Source organism: Mesocricetus auratus, unplaced genomic scaffold, assembly GCF_017639785.1.
Source record: "Mesocricetus auratus isolate SY011 unplaced genomic scaffold, BCM_Maur_2.0 Super-Scaffold_100023, whole genome shotgun sequence".
In the NCBI taxonomy this organism is placed as follows: domain Eukaryota; kingdom Metazoa; phylum Chordata; class Mammalia; order Rodentia; family Cricetidae; genus Mesocricetus; species Mesocricetus auratus.
The window spans coordinates 14654399-14667965 of NW_024429204.1; positions in this window are offsets into that span (position 1 = coordinate 14654399).

A 13567-nucleotide genomic window follows, 5' to 3' on the forward strand; every position below is an offset into this window, starting at 1 on the left:
CCGGACCTGACCTTGTTATTTAAATACATTAATAAGAAGCATTATTTTCTATCATACATGTGTCTGAAATGTTCTGTTAACTGTATTTCCACAAAATTAGTGTTCTTGGTCATGTATAAACCTTTAACCTTGCCCATGTATAAACATGGCTGTGACAGCCAGTCGTCTCCATGGCTAGAGGGAAGAAACAGATGCTGGTTGGAGTCATCTGGTTGGAAGGCATAAAGTAGTTCCTAGCTTCACCCCAGCTGGAAGTCTGAGGGTGTAACCTGACTCTCAGAGGACCCAACTTTCTCCGCGGGTTTCTGCCCCGGTGAACTGCAGGCATCCAGCAGGTCTGACATGGTGGCTTCCATCAGGGGTAGTGTCCAGCAGATTTGGGGTCAGATACGTCCCTGCAAAGCTCCATTGTCGCAGACAGAGGTAGCTGCTCTCTTTTCCTGATGGGACCACGCCAAGATGAGTTTCCACACGAAGGAAACTTTCAAGTCTGACGTTCCAGCTTGGGGCTACTCTCATTTCACCAGCACCATCTATTCTGTGTGTCAGAATCCATTACATTCAGGTCACAAGGGCTGGACCATCTCACTGGCCTCGGCCTTGGCCTCCCAACCTCCCTCCTTTGTCTCCATCCTCTCCAGCTGGAGCAGGTGATGAAGCCAGGAGGCAGCTGGGCTCCAGCATCCTGGCCTTGCCAACCTCTGCTGAGACAAACTAATCAGTTTTCACTCTTGACAAAACAGAATAGCTGGACATCAAGTCCAACACAAAGGTCACTTGGAGCTGAAGTCTCTGATCTTGAGTTCTTTGACACCGATACTCTCTGACCCAGAACTCTTTTTCTAACATAAATCCAATGACAAGACTTTTCCATTTGTGTTAGCTGAGAAGATCTTACTGCATACACAGCTATTTTCTGGTTTAGCTGCAGTAAGAGGAACAATCATTTTATGGCTTCTGAAGTGCTTTCTTAGTAATTACTTAAGTCTGACAGTGACAGTGGGTGACAGGTTTTCTTGTTCCCCCTTGGCAAGTAAGACAGCTCAGCGGGTAAAGGTGCAGGATGGTTAGTTTTCCTTCCCAACCTGCATGACCTAGAATTGTCTGGGAAGAAACTCTTAATGAGAAATTGACTGTGGTAGATTGACCTGGGGGCATGTCTGTGGGGATGCCTTAATTACATTCATTGATGTGGGAGGACCCAGCCCACTGTGGGTGGCACATTCCCTAGGCAGGGTGGGGGGGGTGGGGAGTGAGGGGGTGGAGGGGTGGGGTCCGAACTGTTTAGAAAAGTCCAGCTGCACAGCAAGCATCCATGCATCTGTTTCTCTCTGCTCTTGGCTGTGGATGTGACTAGCTGTTTGAAGTTACTATCCTGACTTTCCCCTGGTGACCGACTGTAACCCATAATTGTAAGCCAAATCAACCATTCCTCTTCTAAGTTTTAAACACACACACACACACACACACACACACACACACATCCCACTAATAAATAAATGGAGTTTTGAAAAGCTATCTAAGCTCAATTGTTTTGAGACACGCTGGGAGTTAATCCGGTCCCCCTGACTCCAGAGGCAATGTTAGTGCTTCCTGCTATAAGTTGAGGTGACATCACTGAAGGAAGACGCCTCAGTCTTTTTTTTTTTATGTGTTCTGCATATTAGGTTCATTTCTTTTGGATAGAAATCATACAACTTCCAGATATTTGAAAATTTCAGGCTGCGGGGATAACTCAGTCAGTAAAATACTTTCTGTACCGGGAAAGAAAAGATTGTTAAAACCCTGGGGCTGGTTGGCTGGCTAGCCAGTCTAGCCTGCTTGGCAAGTTCCAAGACACTGACAGGTACTATCTCAAAGAAAACGAGGCAGACAGCATTCAGGCAGTGACAGCTGAAGTGTGCTCATGTGTACACGCTCGCGCGCGCGCGCACACACACACACACACACACACACACACACACGCGCGTGCGTAAACATAGATATTTAGAAGAGAATTTGGTACTAAGGTGATAGGGGATGCCCTTCTGTATATATGTCTGTATATATGTTTCTCTTACTGATTGATGAATAAAACACCGATTGGCCAGTAGCCAGGCAGGACATATATGTGGGGCTACCGATGAGGAGAATGCTGGGGAGAGGACACAGAGACACCACGTAGCAGAGAAAGGAGTAACAGGACCAGACCCTTCTCTGGTAAGATAAGACCACATGGAAATACTTAGGCTTCTTATTGGCTAGCTCTTTCTTAATTATTAACCCATTTCTATTAATCTAAGCCATCGGTTAAACAGTTTAATAATTAATAGGTCTCAGTGTGCTTATTTGGGGCTAAATGGCAGTGGGACCAGGAGGAACAGAAACTCTAACTACACTAAGGCAGGTTAGTTCAGTACTAAATCTCTCCCTTGGACCTATGACCTCCCTAGGGTTAGGTTCCTGACGGGGCTCACAGTACCAGAATGGGTCCCTTCTGTGGAGCAGGTCCCAAATCCACTTAGAGGATGGCTGGTTACCCTCATAACCATTGTGCTACCATTACACAGATAGGGACCTCTGCGTTTGGAAAGTTGGTTTTATAATTTGTAGTGTTCACAGTTTATTAAGACTACGTTTTCCTTTTATTCTTCTCTCATACATTATATCCCAACCACAGTTTCCCCTCCCCCGCTCCTTCCTGTTCCTCCCCTCCCCTATACACACACACACCCTCTTTCTGAGATCCACTCCTCTTCCATTTCCCTTAAAAAAAAAACAGAGTAGGTCTCCAAGGGATATCCACCGAACATGGCCTAACAATTTACAATAAGACTAAGCACAAGTCCTCATATCAAGGTTGGACAAGACGACCCAGTAGGAGGAAAAGGGTCCTAAGCACAGGTTTGGGGTGGGGTTTAAAGGGAGAAATGATGGCTAGCATTTATTGTTAACCTGAACCATCTGGGAGATGCAATTCTGGGCTTATGTTTGAGAGCCTTTCCAAAGAGGTTTAACCGAGGAGGAAAAACCCACCCTGAAGGTAGATGGAGTCACCTCACAGATTGGGGGGGGGTCTCAAACTGAGCAGAAAATGGAAGAAAAGAAGGAGGAGGAGGAGGAGAAGGAGGAGGAGGAGGAAGAGGAAGAGGAGGAGGAAGAGGAGGAGGAGGAGGAGGAGGAAGAAGAAGAAGAAGAAGAAGGAGGAGGAGGAGGAGGAGGAGGAGGAGGAGGAGGAGGAGGAGGAGGTGGCTGAGCATCAGAGCATCTCTCCAAGCTTGCTGGCTGGGGATGTAATGTGATCAGCTACTCAGATCTCTGCCATCATGCTTTTTGACCAGGATGGACTGTTTCCCAAACTATAAAGCAAAACAAGCCATTCCTTCCTTTGGTCACCTTTTGAGGCATTTTGTCCCAGGAAAGGGAAAAGGAGTCAATGCAGGGAGTATGTAGCTCCTGAGAAATGCACCCTTAGATGGATCCACGTGTTTATGGGTTTGCTCCATGTATCTTCATCATGTAAGCACACAGATTTCCTCTCATCTAGAGGACATAGCAACACAGGAACCAGAGGTGAAACTAGCCGGGGTCTTGATCTTGGACTTTGTAGCAACCAGAAATAAGGGACATAAAAATCAGTCCTCCGTGAACGACGAAGCTTCCAGTGCTCTATTCCAGCAGCCCACAGTGGAGGAGGGACAGACCTGGGAGCCGTTCCGTTGGGAAGCGCCACTCCCACTGCCTGCCTCAGTTTCTTCACCTGAAAGCAGTGCAGAGAGAGATGGGTGACAAGTGTCAGGGCCGGAAAACGGCTTCTGACATCGAAGATTTCATTTTCCCAACTGGGACTTCCCAGAACTCTCTTTTCTTCTGAAGTCACGTTTTTAAGAGCAATCCCCTCATGACCAGATGTGTCTCTACCATGTCAGAGTCTCGTTCTCCAGGATGGACTAGTTAGGGTGACTGTGCCATGAGTCTAGTGGGTCTCAGACAAGAGACACTTCTGTATAACACAGGGACACGCTAGGCCAACGGACAAGGACGGAGGAACACCAACCTGTAGACAGCGTTATGTTTTGAGTATTTGTGTGTGTGTGTGTGTGTGTGTGTGTGTGTGTATTCTTTGTGTAAGGACATGCCATAGGACGATTCTTTCCTCCCATCGAGTGGGTTCTAGGGTGGAACTCAGGCTGCTCAGGCATGCAGTACACGCCTTTACCTACCAAGTTATCTCACCAGCCCTGAGATACCTCTTGAAACAAGACCTTCCCATGTATCCCTAGCTGGCTTCAGACGTTCAGTCCTCCTGGCTTAGCATCCCAAGTTCTGGGTTTGCAGACCTGCACACCGGAGTAGCCTTTCAAAGAATGTTCACATATAGAACGTGCTGTGTGTGAAGTATATGCGATTTGAACTCCAGAACTCCAGAGATCCTGAACTACATCTTGCCAGAGATTCTTGTCAAACAGCAAAATCATGCCCCCACCCCCTAAGGCCCTCAAGGCCCTTTACTGATCAAGCATAAGCCACACAGACGCCAGTACAGTTCGTGACAGCAGTTGAGGCTCGAGGGCTTACAGTTTGTTCTTCTGAGTTTGAAATAGCTTCAAGGTAGGAAACAAAAGTGCTGGGTTTGAGAATGAAAACCTGGGGTGATCTTGGCTATTGAATAGGGGTCAGGTGACTGTGACACTGGGAGACATTGATAAAGTTTTTTTGTTTCTTGTTTGTTTTACATTGGAGAGAAAGACATTGAAGGTGATGTTAGCAGCTAAAAAGGGATTCAGTTTACACAACTCGGGGACCAGGATGCTGTAGCATAATTACTCTACTCAAGATAATCCTTGGAACAAACTTCATACAGGATAGCTCCTGTGTGTGTGTGTATTATCTTAATGGATTTTTGATGGAATACCAAAATCTGGAGTCTAGGGGGCTCTGCTTTAATCAAGAAGTGATTCTCTGTACAGCCCATTTTTCATTTTAATGTGCAGTGCAGTGGCTCGCTCATCAGACTTTGCTTTCTCTCTCACGATCATCGGAAGTGTATTTTTCCAAAGAGCAACCGCTGACAAGCCGCCAGAACCCTTCCTGCGAGCATTTCAGGTGAGAGTGTTCTTAGTGGTCTGTCACCTTTCTTATGCTTGCATTTACTCTCTCAGCTGCCAAAAGTCCCCCCATTTATCTGTCTGCTTCCTCTGAGAGGTAATTTTTCATCTTGTCGGTTTCCTCATCCCAATGGCCCATTCATTTTTTAGCCCTCTCCGCTTCTTCCTCTATCCCCCCTCCTCGACAGCCTTGCTTGAGTCAAGTTCAGAGTGTTCAAGAGTTGACAGCAGGAGACGGCGATGGGACTCGAGTGCAAAGATGAGTTGATTTAATGGCGATGACAGGGTTTCAAATCAATCACCGTATTGGTTGTGAATGGGAGAAACTCAAGTTACCTTAAGGGAAGGGGACATATTGAAAGCCTTTCTGGAAAATGATTGTAGGCTGGCTTAGACTTTTACTGTTGTGGGGAAGACACCATGACCAAAAGCTGCTTGGGAAGGAATGAGCATATTTAGTTAATGCTTCTTAGTTAATGCTTCCATGTCACAGCTTATCATTGAAGGCAGTCAGGACAGGAACCTGGAGGCAGGAGTTGACGCAGAGGCCATGGAGGGGTGCTGCTTACTGGTTTTCTCCTCACGGCTTACAAAAACCCAGGACCAACCAACAGCCCAGGGATGGCACCGCCCATGGTGCGCTCGGCCTCCCCCATCAATCACTAATTAAGAAAATAACCCAAGGCTTGTCCATAGCCCAATCTTATACGGGCATTTTCTCAACAGAGGTTCCCTTCTCTGGGATGACTCTAGTTTGTGTCAAGTTGACATGAGAACCAGCTATCACCTGGGGTAAAAGGGAATGGAAGCAACTGGTGGAGGATGGTCCTAACCAGCACCAGGATTCAGTGTTCCTAGTCTTGGTTTGTTACTTCTCTTGTTGTGGCAACAAAACACCCTGATGAAAGCAGCTTAAGGAAAGAATGGCACCGGGTGTTGGTGGCAGAGGCAGGTGGATCTCTGAGTTCGAGACCAGCCTGGTCTACAGAGCCAATTCCAGGACAGCTTCCAAAACAATACAGAGAAACCCTGTCCCCCCCCCAAAAAAAAAACAAAAAACAAAAAAAGAAAAGAAAAGAAGGGCTTATTTGGCTTACATGGTAAGTCATGGTAGGAGGATAATGTCGCACCGATCCGCAGCGAGGAAGCATGAAGCCATGGATGCTGGAGCTCCTTTAGTTTTTCTTTCTTGGGCGGCTGGGCTCACTGCATCCACAGTCAGGAAGCACAGCGCCATGGATGCTGGTGCTCTCCTTCGTTTTTCTTTCTTCTTCAGTCTAGGACACCAGCACATGGAACAGGCCTCCTGCATTTAGGATGGGGCTTGCAACCTCAATGAACCTAGCCTAGAAAACTGGCCTGCGTAGGTGCCCAGGGGCTTTTCTTCTAGAAACTTCTATACCCTGTCAAGTTGATAATGGATATTAATCATACACAATGAAATGACTAGGGTTAATGCCATTCTGTCCTAAATTTGTCTTGTGCCTGCCTGGTCACTTCTTAGCCCTCCACCCCACTCCTAACAGCTACGTTCTCCGTAGCAATGCTTCTGGGATGTCTGTGACCTTGACCATGGTCCAAACACATTACACGCAGCTCCCAGCACCGACGTAATCATGGATTTATCTTTTAAAGTGCTGTATCCCTGACTTTCCCGAGGCACGATCCTGTTCTTGGTCGGTCCACTAATGAAAGGACTCAAACTTAAATTGGCTTAATCAGCATGGTTGTCAACAACGATCTCACACGGGTCATTTCAACATGGCTTGCTTTTTCCACCCTGCCCATTTGTCTCACTCTGTGTCCTGAGAAATGTGCCTCTTGCTTTTCTAGTCCAGATTTACATGTTCCAGAATGTAGTTTCTCTGTCCCTGGCTCTACAGATTACTGCCAGGGAAGACAACCAGTTGGTTCCATTGGTCGGGTGGACCTGACTCTGAACACCAAGCAGATCCAGTCACACGGTAAGATGGGACACCACACCTCGTTTGCTGTAATCTTGTTCTGGAGAGGAGCGGATCTCCTCAGGAAAGAATAATGGGGGACAAAAGTGACAAGTGGGTATTGTAGAGTGAAAACTGTCTCTAAAAATTGTCGTCTTGCCAGGCGGTGGGTGGTATACACCTTTGATCCCAGCACTCAGGAGGCAGAAGCAGATGCATCTCTGTGAGTTCGAAGCCAGCCTGGTCTATAGAGCAAGTTCCAAGACAGGGCTATACAGAGAAACCCTGTCTCAAAACATCAACAAAAAAAGTCTTGCAAAGGGCTGGAGAGATGGCTCAGATGGTTAAGAGCACTGGCTGCTCTTCCAGAGATCCTGAGTTCAATTCCCAGCAACCACAGGTGGCTCACAACCATATGTAATAAGATCTGGTGGCCCTTTCTGTACTTCAGGCATACATGCAGAGCATTATATACATAATAAAATAAATCCTTTTTTTTTGTTTTTTGTTTTTTTGGTTTTTACGAGACAGGGTTTCTCTGTTTTGGAGGCTGTCGGTCCAGCCTGGCCTCGAACTCACAGAGATCCGCCTGACTCTGCTTCCCGAGTGCTGGGATTAAAGGCGTGCGCCACCAACGCCCGGCTTCATAATAAAATAAATCTTTAAAAAAAGTTTTGCAAAACCATGCAGGAAGCTGTCTCTTCCTCTGGTGGTATCCTGAATTATGATGTAAATGCTAGGCTGAGAATTATAGAACTTTGCCAAAGAGTTTTTGTTTAAAACTGCTAGTTATTATTATTATTATTATTATTATTGGTTTTTTGAGACAGGGTTTCTTCATATATTTGAAGCCTGTCCTGGAACTAGCTCTGTAGACCAGGCTGGCTTCAAACTCACAGAGATTCACCTGCCTCTGCCTCCTGAGTGCTGGGATTATAAGCATGCAGCAGGCATCAATGCCCAGCTCGATTATTGTTTTAGATGTCTATAGTAATGGAGAGATACCTTGCTCAGCCTAGACACAGGGGTGTGGGGGTGGGGAGGCGCCTTGGCCCTGCCTCAATGAGATGATGAGACTGAGTAGACTTCCTAGGGAAGGCCTTACTCTCTCTGAGGAGCAGATGGGAGGTCTGTGTGTGTGCGCGCGTGTGTGTGTGTGGGGGGGGAATGGGAGGAGAGGAGGGAGGGGGAATTGGGATTGGATTATAAAAAAAATAGTGTCTAAAATAACCCCTTCCCTGAATCCTCACTGTAAAAGTGGTTTCCTGTTGTGTTGACTCTGAACTTCAAGAATATATTTTGAGGGGTGGAGAGATGGCTCAGCTGTTAAGAGCACTGACTGCTCTTCTAGAGGACCCGAGTTTAATTCCTGGTTCCCACATGGCAGCTCACAACAGTCTGTAACTCCAGGTCCAGGGGATCCAAGACCCTCACACAGACATATGTGCAAACAAAACATCAATGCACATAAAGTTAAAACGTAAGAAAAAGAGTTGTTGCTCTTTGTGGCTGCTCCTGTGAAGAGGCAGATAGGTCTTTGCCTGTCTCTCTCTCTCTCCCTCTCTCTCTTACTCTCTCCCTTCCCTTACCCCACCCAACCAAACTTCCCACGTAAAAAAAGGTGTCTTCTAACTTCCATATTCATGCTGTGGCATGCCCTACACACACACACACACACACACACACACACACACACGCGCGCACGCACGCACGCACGCACGCACACAGGCGCACACTCACACAAGCATGCATGCAATAATAAACATAATACAAGGCAGAACTCTGAAGCATGTTCGGCACTGTCTTCCCATCCCCTCCTGCTTCTCAGTCCTTTCAAGCCCAGAGGACAGTGCCCAACTACGTGACATGTAGCAAGGTCATGTCTGTGGCCTTTCAAAATGACCATTCATAAATCAGATACATGAATGACACCCTCAACCAACACGTGGCAACCATACACATGAGGATTCAGCTGATATCTTACCCACGTGTGGCGAATTGCTGAATCCAGGGAGGCTGACTGGGTATGAGCAGAGGTTTTCAGGATTCCTTTAGAGCAGACATTAAAAACCTAAGTAGGAGTCAAAGGGATGACTAATGTATGTGGAATTATCCTGAAACTACAGGCTAATCGTCACAGAAATAAAGACTGGGTGTGGGGATATTAGGAGGATTTGCTACCATGGGGAAGTAGGCTCTTTTGTATCTACCAAAAATGTGTGTGTGTGGGGCTCTGTGTTGGCCCTATCCTGGCACCAGCTATCCTCATTCGAAGCTTCAGTATCTGTGTCTATGAAGCAGCTAGTAGGCTGTGGGTCGCATGGGTTACACACCACCGGTGGGTGCTTTCTTTGTGCTATGCTAATTCCCACAGAAATGCTAGGTTTCCTGAGAGAGCAAGACTTGAGAAGTGCAGGTGTTCACCATGCTTCCTAGGTAGAGGGAGAGGCAACCCTGAACACACCTGACTCCTGTCTCCCTTGAAGAGCTGAGATGCTGTTCTCCTATCACGGTGACCAGGCACCCACTGGCACCCTTACTCGTGTTCACAACACTTAGGACACTGGCAGCAAGCATCTGGAACACTCAGAAAGGGAAGGAAAATCCCTTTGATCATCTGCCTTCTTGGAAATAACACAGTACAAGTTGCTAACCATGGCAAGCCTCACTGTGTCTTTGAATTGTATGGGAATCCTCACGCAGCAGCTGTTGGCCAAATGATCGTCCCTGGTCGTCACTCTTAGTGCTCATCAGAGGACGCATCCTCCCAGCCAGAGCTCCCTCCAGTTGGCTGTACACTTGACACGGCAATCTTGCCTAGGAATCACCTGCCTCAGTATCACAGGAGTGCTGGTGCCACCCTGGACCAACCATTAGGACAAGACCCATTCCCTTCCGCATGTGACATGAGCTTACAAATCCCCGTGCTGTTTGGCTTTGGAGATTTGAGATGAGATTTTCTCTCTAGGTTTACATTCAAGTTTTGCTTTCCCCTAGGCTGAGAATGTTTGTACAATACTTACCAGGGCCAAGGGTCATGGTGTGTGTGGTTAATGAAAAGGCAAATACATGATATGCATGTATGACTGTTGATGAAGTCCAGTCTTTGGTAGGCTTGTTAGAAATACCTTCCCTCAACACATAAACCTTTAGCGTAAACCAAGGCAGGCTACCCACTCTTCCTTCGACTCTGGAGAGCGAAATAAAGGCCGTGGGAGAAATGAAGGCAGACAGCCTGGAGCTGACAGAGGAAAATGGCCAGGCAGTCTTGCTCTAGTTAAAATGATTTTTCCTTGCTGCCTACACAGTGGACTACTCATCAAAGGTCCTGAGTCCACTGGTACATATTCCTGAAACCCGAGCACTTTGAGAGACTTCAGCAGCAGGGCCCGGAGTTCGAGGTCTGCCTGTGCTACACAGGTGAGAGCCTCTCACAGACAGACAGACACCCATCATGAGACCTAAGAATAAATAATGTCTGTTTGTAGAGGTATGGCTTACATGGCATTGATTGTGATCCTAAACTATGCTTAAAAATCAGGAGTGTTCACTTTATTTGCCAAAAATAAACTTGATTATGGCATACAACAAACACATAATGATCAGAGTAACTGGCATGTCACCTCAAGGCATGGCATTTTAATTCGGAACAGTCATGATCCTGTTTTCCATTTATTTCAAACATCCCACTAATTACTGTCAACTATGGTTAACACTGTGTTACAGAGCGTTAGGCAGTTACCCAGAGCCTGCCTGCACCCAGAACCCATCTTTTCAAACCCTTCCCCCATCCAGATTTCTCCAGACCTTGCAACACCTGAGGCTCTCTATACTTGGAGATCAAGCTTACGGCTTCCACATATGTGAACATGCATTTGTTTTCCTGGGTTTGACTTGAGAATTTCATACAACGTATTTTGATCATAGTCGTGTCCTCCCCAACTCCTCCCAGATCCATCCCCACCTCTCCGTACTCCCCCAACCTCATACTCGCTTTTCTTATTGACCCATTGATCCCATGTGCTGTCCTCCATATCCAGGGGTATAGTCTACCTACCAGGAGCCACACCATTTAATAAACCTGACTCTCCTTCCCCCACAAGCCATCAACTGTCCGTTGTTTTTCAGGTAGAGGTGGGAGCTCATGAGCTTCCTGTTCCATGCTTACGTATTGACCGGGCTGACCTTCTTCCGGTCCAGTGCACCATGTTCTTACGTCATTCCCTTCCACCCACACCGCTTCTCCAGGGTTTCATCCTTCTTATGGCTCAGTGTTCCATCCCATATACATACCATATTTCTCCTTTATCCACTTACTGTTGATGGGGGAAGTCCTTCTGTGTATACGCTATCTTATTGGTTGATTAAATAAAGCACTGTTGGCCAATAGGGAAGCAAGATAGGTGGGACTAGGAGTTGAGGATTCTGAGAAACAGAGGCACAGCCACGATGTAGGGGGCAGGAGAAGACCACATGGAAATACTCAGATTAGCCGTTATGGGTCAATAATTAAGTCAGAGCTAGCCGATAAGAAACCGAGCAAACAGCCAACAGCTTCATCATTAATACAGTGTTTTGTGTGTTATTTGGGCTCTGATTCTATGCACTAATCTTTGGGCTCTCATTCTATGCGCTATGGCAGACACCTTTTAACATCTTGACTTCAGCTCCTTCAGTAGTGGATCAACTGAAATTCCACGTGGGAGACTTTTCTCCATCCAGTCTGGTCGCACTGGACCACTTCCTCTTGGCCCTCTGGGCTCCCGCAATCGCTTATGAAATAACCATTTTGAGGCTTAATCTATTTATAATAGTTTGGCCAATGACTTAGGCTTTTTATTGGCTCTTTTATAAATTAACCCTTTTCTATTAATCTGTTTATCTCCAGATGGCTGTGGCTTACCTAGGTGAACGTCCGGGCATTCTGCCTTCCCAAGCGATACACAGTGTCTACTCAACCCCGCCTACTACCTCTATCCCTGTTTGGAATTCCTGCCTGGCTTTACTGTTCCAACACTGGCTGAAACAGTTTTATTCACCGACCAATAAAAGAACAAGAACTCATACCTTTTACATAGTGGCCAGATTGGCATTTTTACCAACAGTATAAAAGAGTTGTGTTTGAACACTTGCTCCCCTGGCTGGTTTGGTGAGGTTGGGGCGGGGGTAGGGGAAAACAAACTGGCTGGAGGAAGCCTACTTATACTCACTTTTCATCCAGGCAGACTGCTTCCTTTTCTGCACAATCAACTCTACATGCTGAGCCGAGCCCACCATGATGGGCTGGACTCTTTCCCGCTCTTGCTTGTGTCTGGTATTCTATGACGGCAATGCAAACAGTAACTGATGCAAAGGGGTCCCCTTCTCCCACATCTTTCCTGGGCTTCTCTTGATAACTTTCCCAAGGCAGCCATGCTTGGTTGTCTGTACTCGCAAATGGAATTTCAGTAAGGTTTCCATCTTGCTCTACTGCAGGCATGGTCACTGCCTGGCCCACTGCTACCCCCCGTCCTGAGATCTTTTCATCTGATAGGGAGCCAGGAGACCCCCAAACCAATCCCACCTGGTCTAGCTTGGCCAATCAGTTTAATTAGGATTGCTTACAGGAGTACAGGCAACTTATAGGAAGCCATAACACCGAGTTCTGTCCCCAGCAACTGTTTGTTATCTTCAGGGAGAAGAGAGACCTTGTATTATGCCTCATATGTCAAGAGTCTGACTTTGGCAGGATTCATGCCAACTTCGTGAAGGCAATGGCTACTACTGTGTGCTCAAGGACAAGTTCCCCAACACCTGCCATTTTATGCACTTATGGCAGCAGGGAAGGACAGCAAAAACACGGGGGGGGGGGATGTTGCTGGGCAACGTGTTCTTGAAAACAATGATGCAACTCACAATAGCAAAGATTGGGGATCAACCTATCTGCCCACCAGTGGAGGAAGGGACAAGGAAATACTGTCACAACAAGGGAGGAAACGCTACCAGCTGTGACAGTATAAACGCACCTGGAAGGGACTAAGAGAAAAACAGCTGGCATTAGTGAACTGCAGGACTTCTTTTGAAATGACATAGATGCCACAGGAGCAGAAGTTACCAGGGATTGGGTTGGGGGGGGGGGTTCAGTGACATAACTAGTTTGGATTAAGATTTCATGTCCAGATGGACGTTTACAGCCTATTCTATCAATACTTGAAAAGAGCTAGGTTTTAAGTGGTCTCACCACAGAAAAGCAGTAAATATGATGGACATACCAGAATTCTTGATCTTACAAAACATTCCCGTGTAGAAACAGCATCCTCCACCCCAGAATCGACAATGTCACTGAGCATTCCCGAGCTTCCTGCTCTGCACCGGCTTACAGGGCCTGTGAAGACCTTGTCTAGTGTGGCTGTCCCCACTAGAGCCCTCAGGGACCACCATGTCCAGGGATTGCTTCATGAATTTAAGGAACACGGATTCCCGTTTTTAGAGAATACTGACTTTAATAAATTATCCATATGGGACTTTGACACCATAAAACGATCAGCAGAGTGTAGC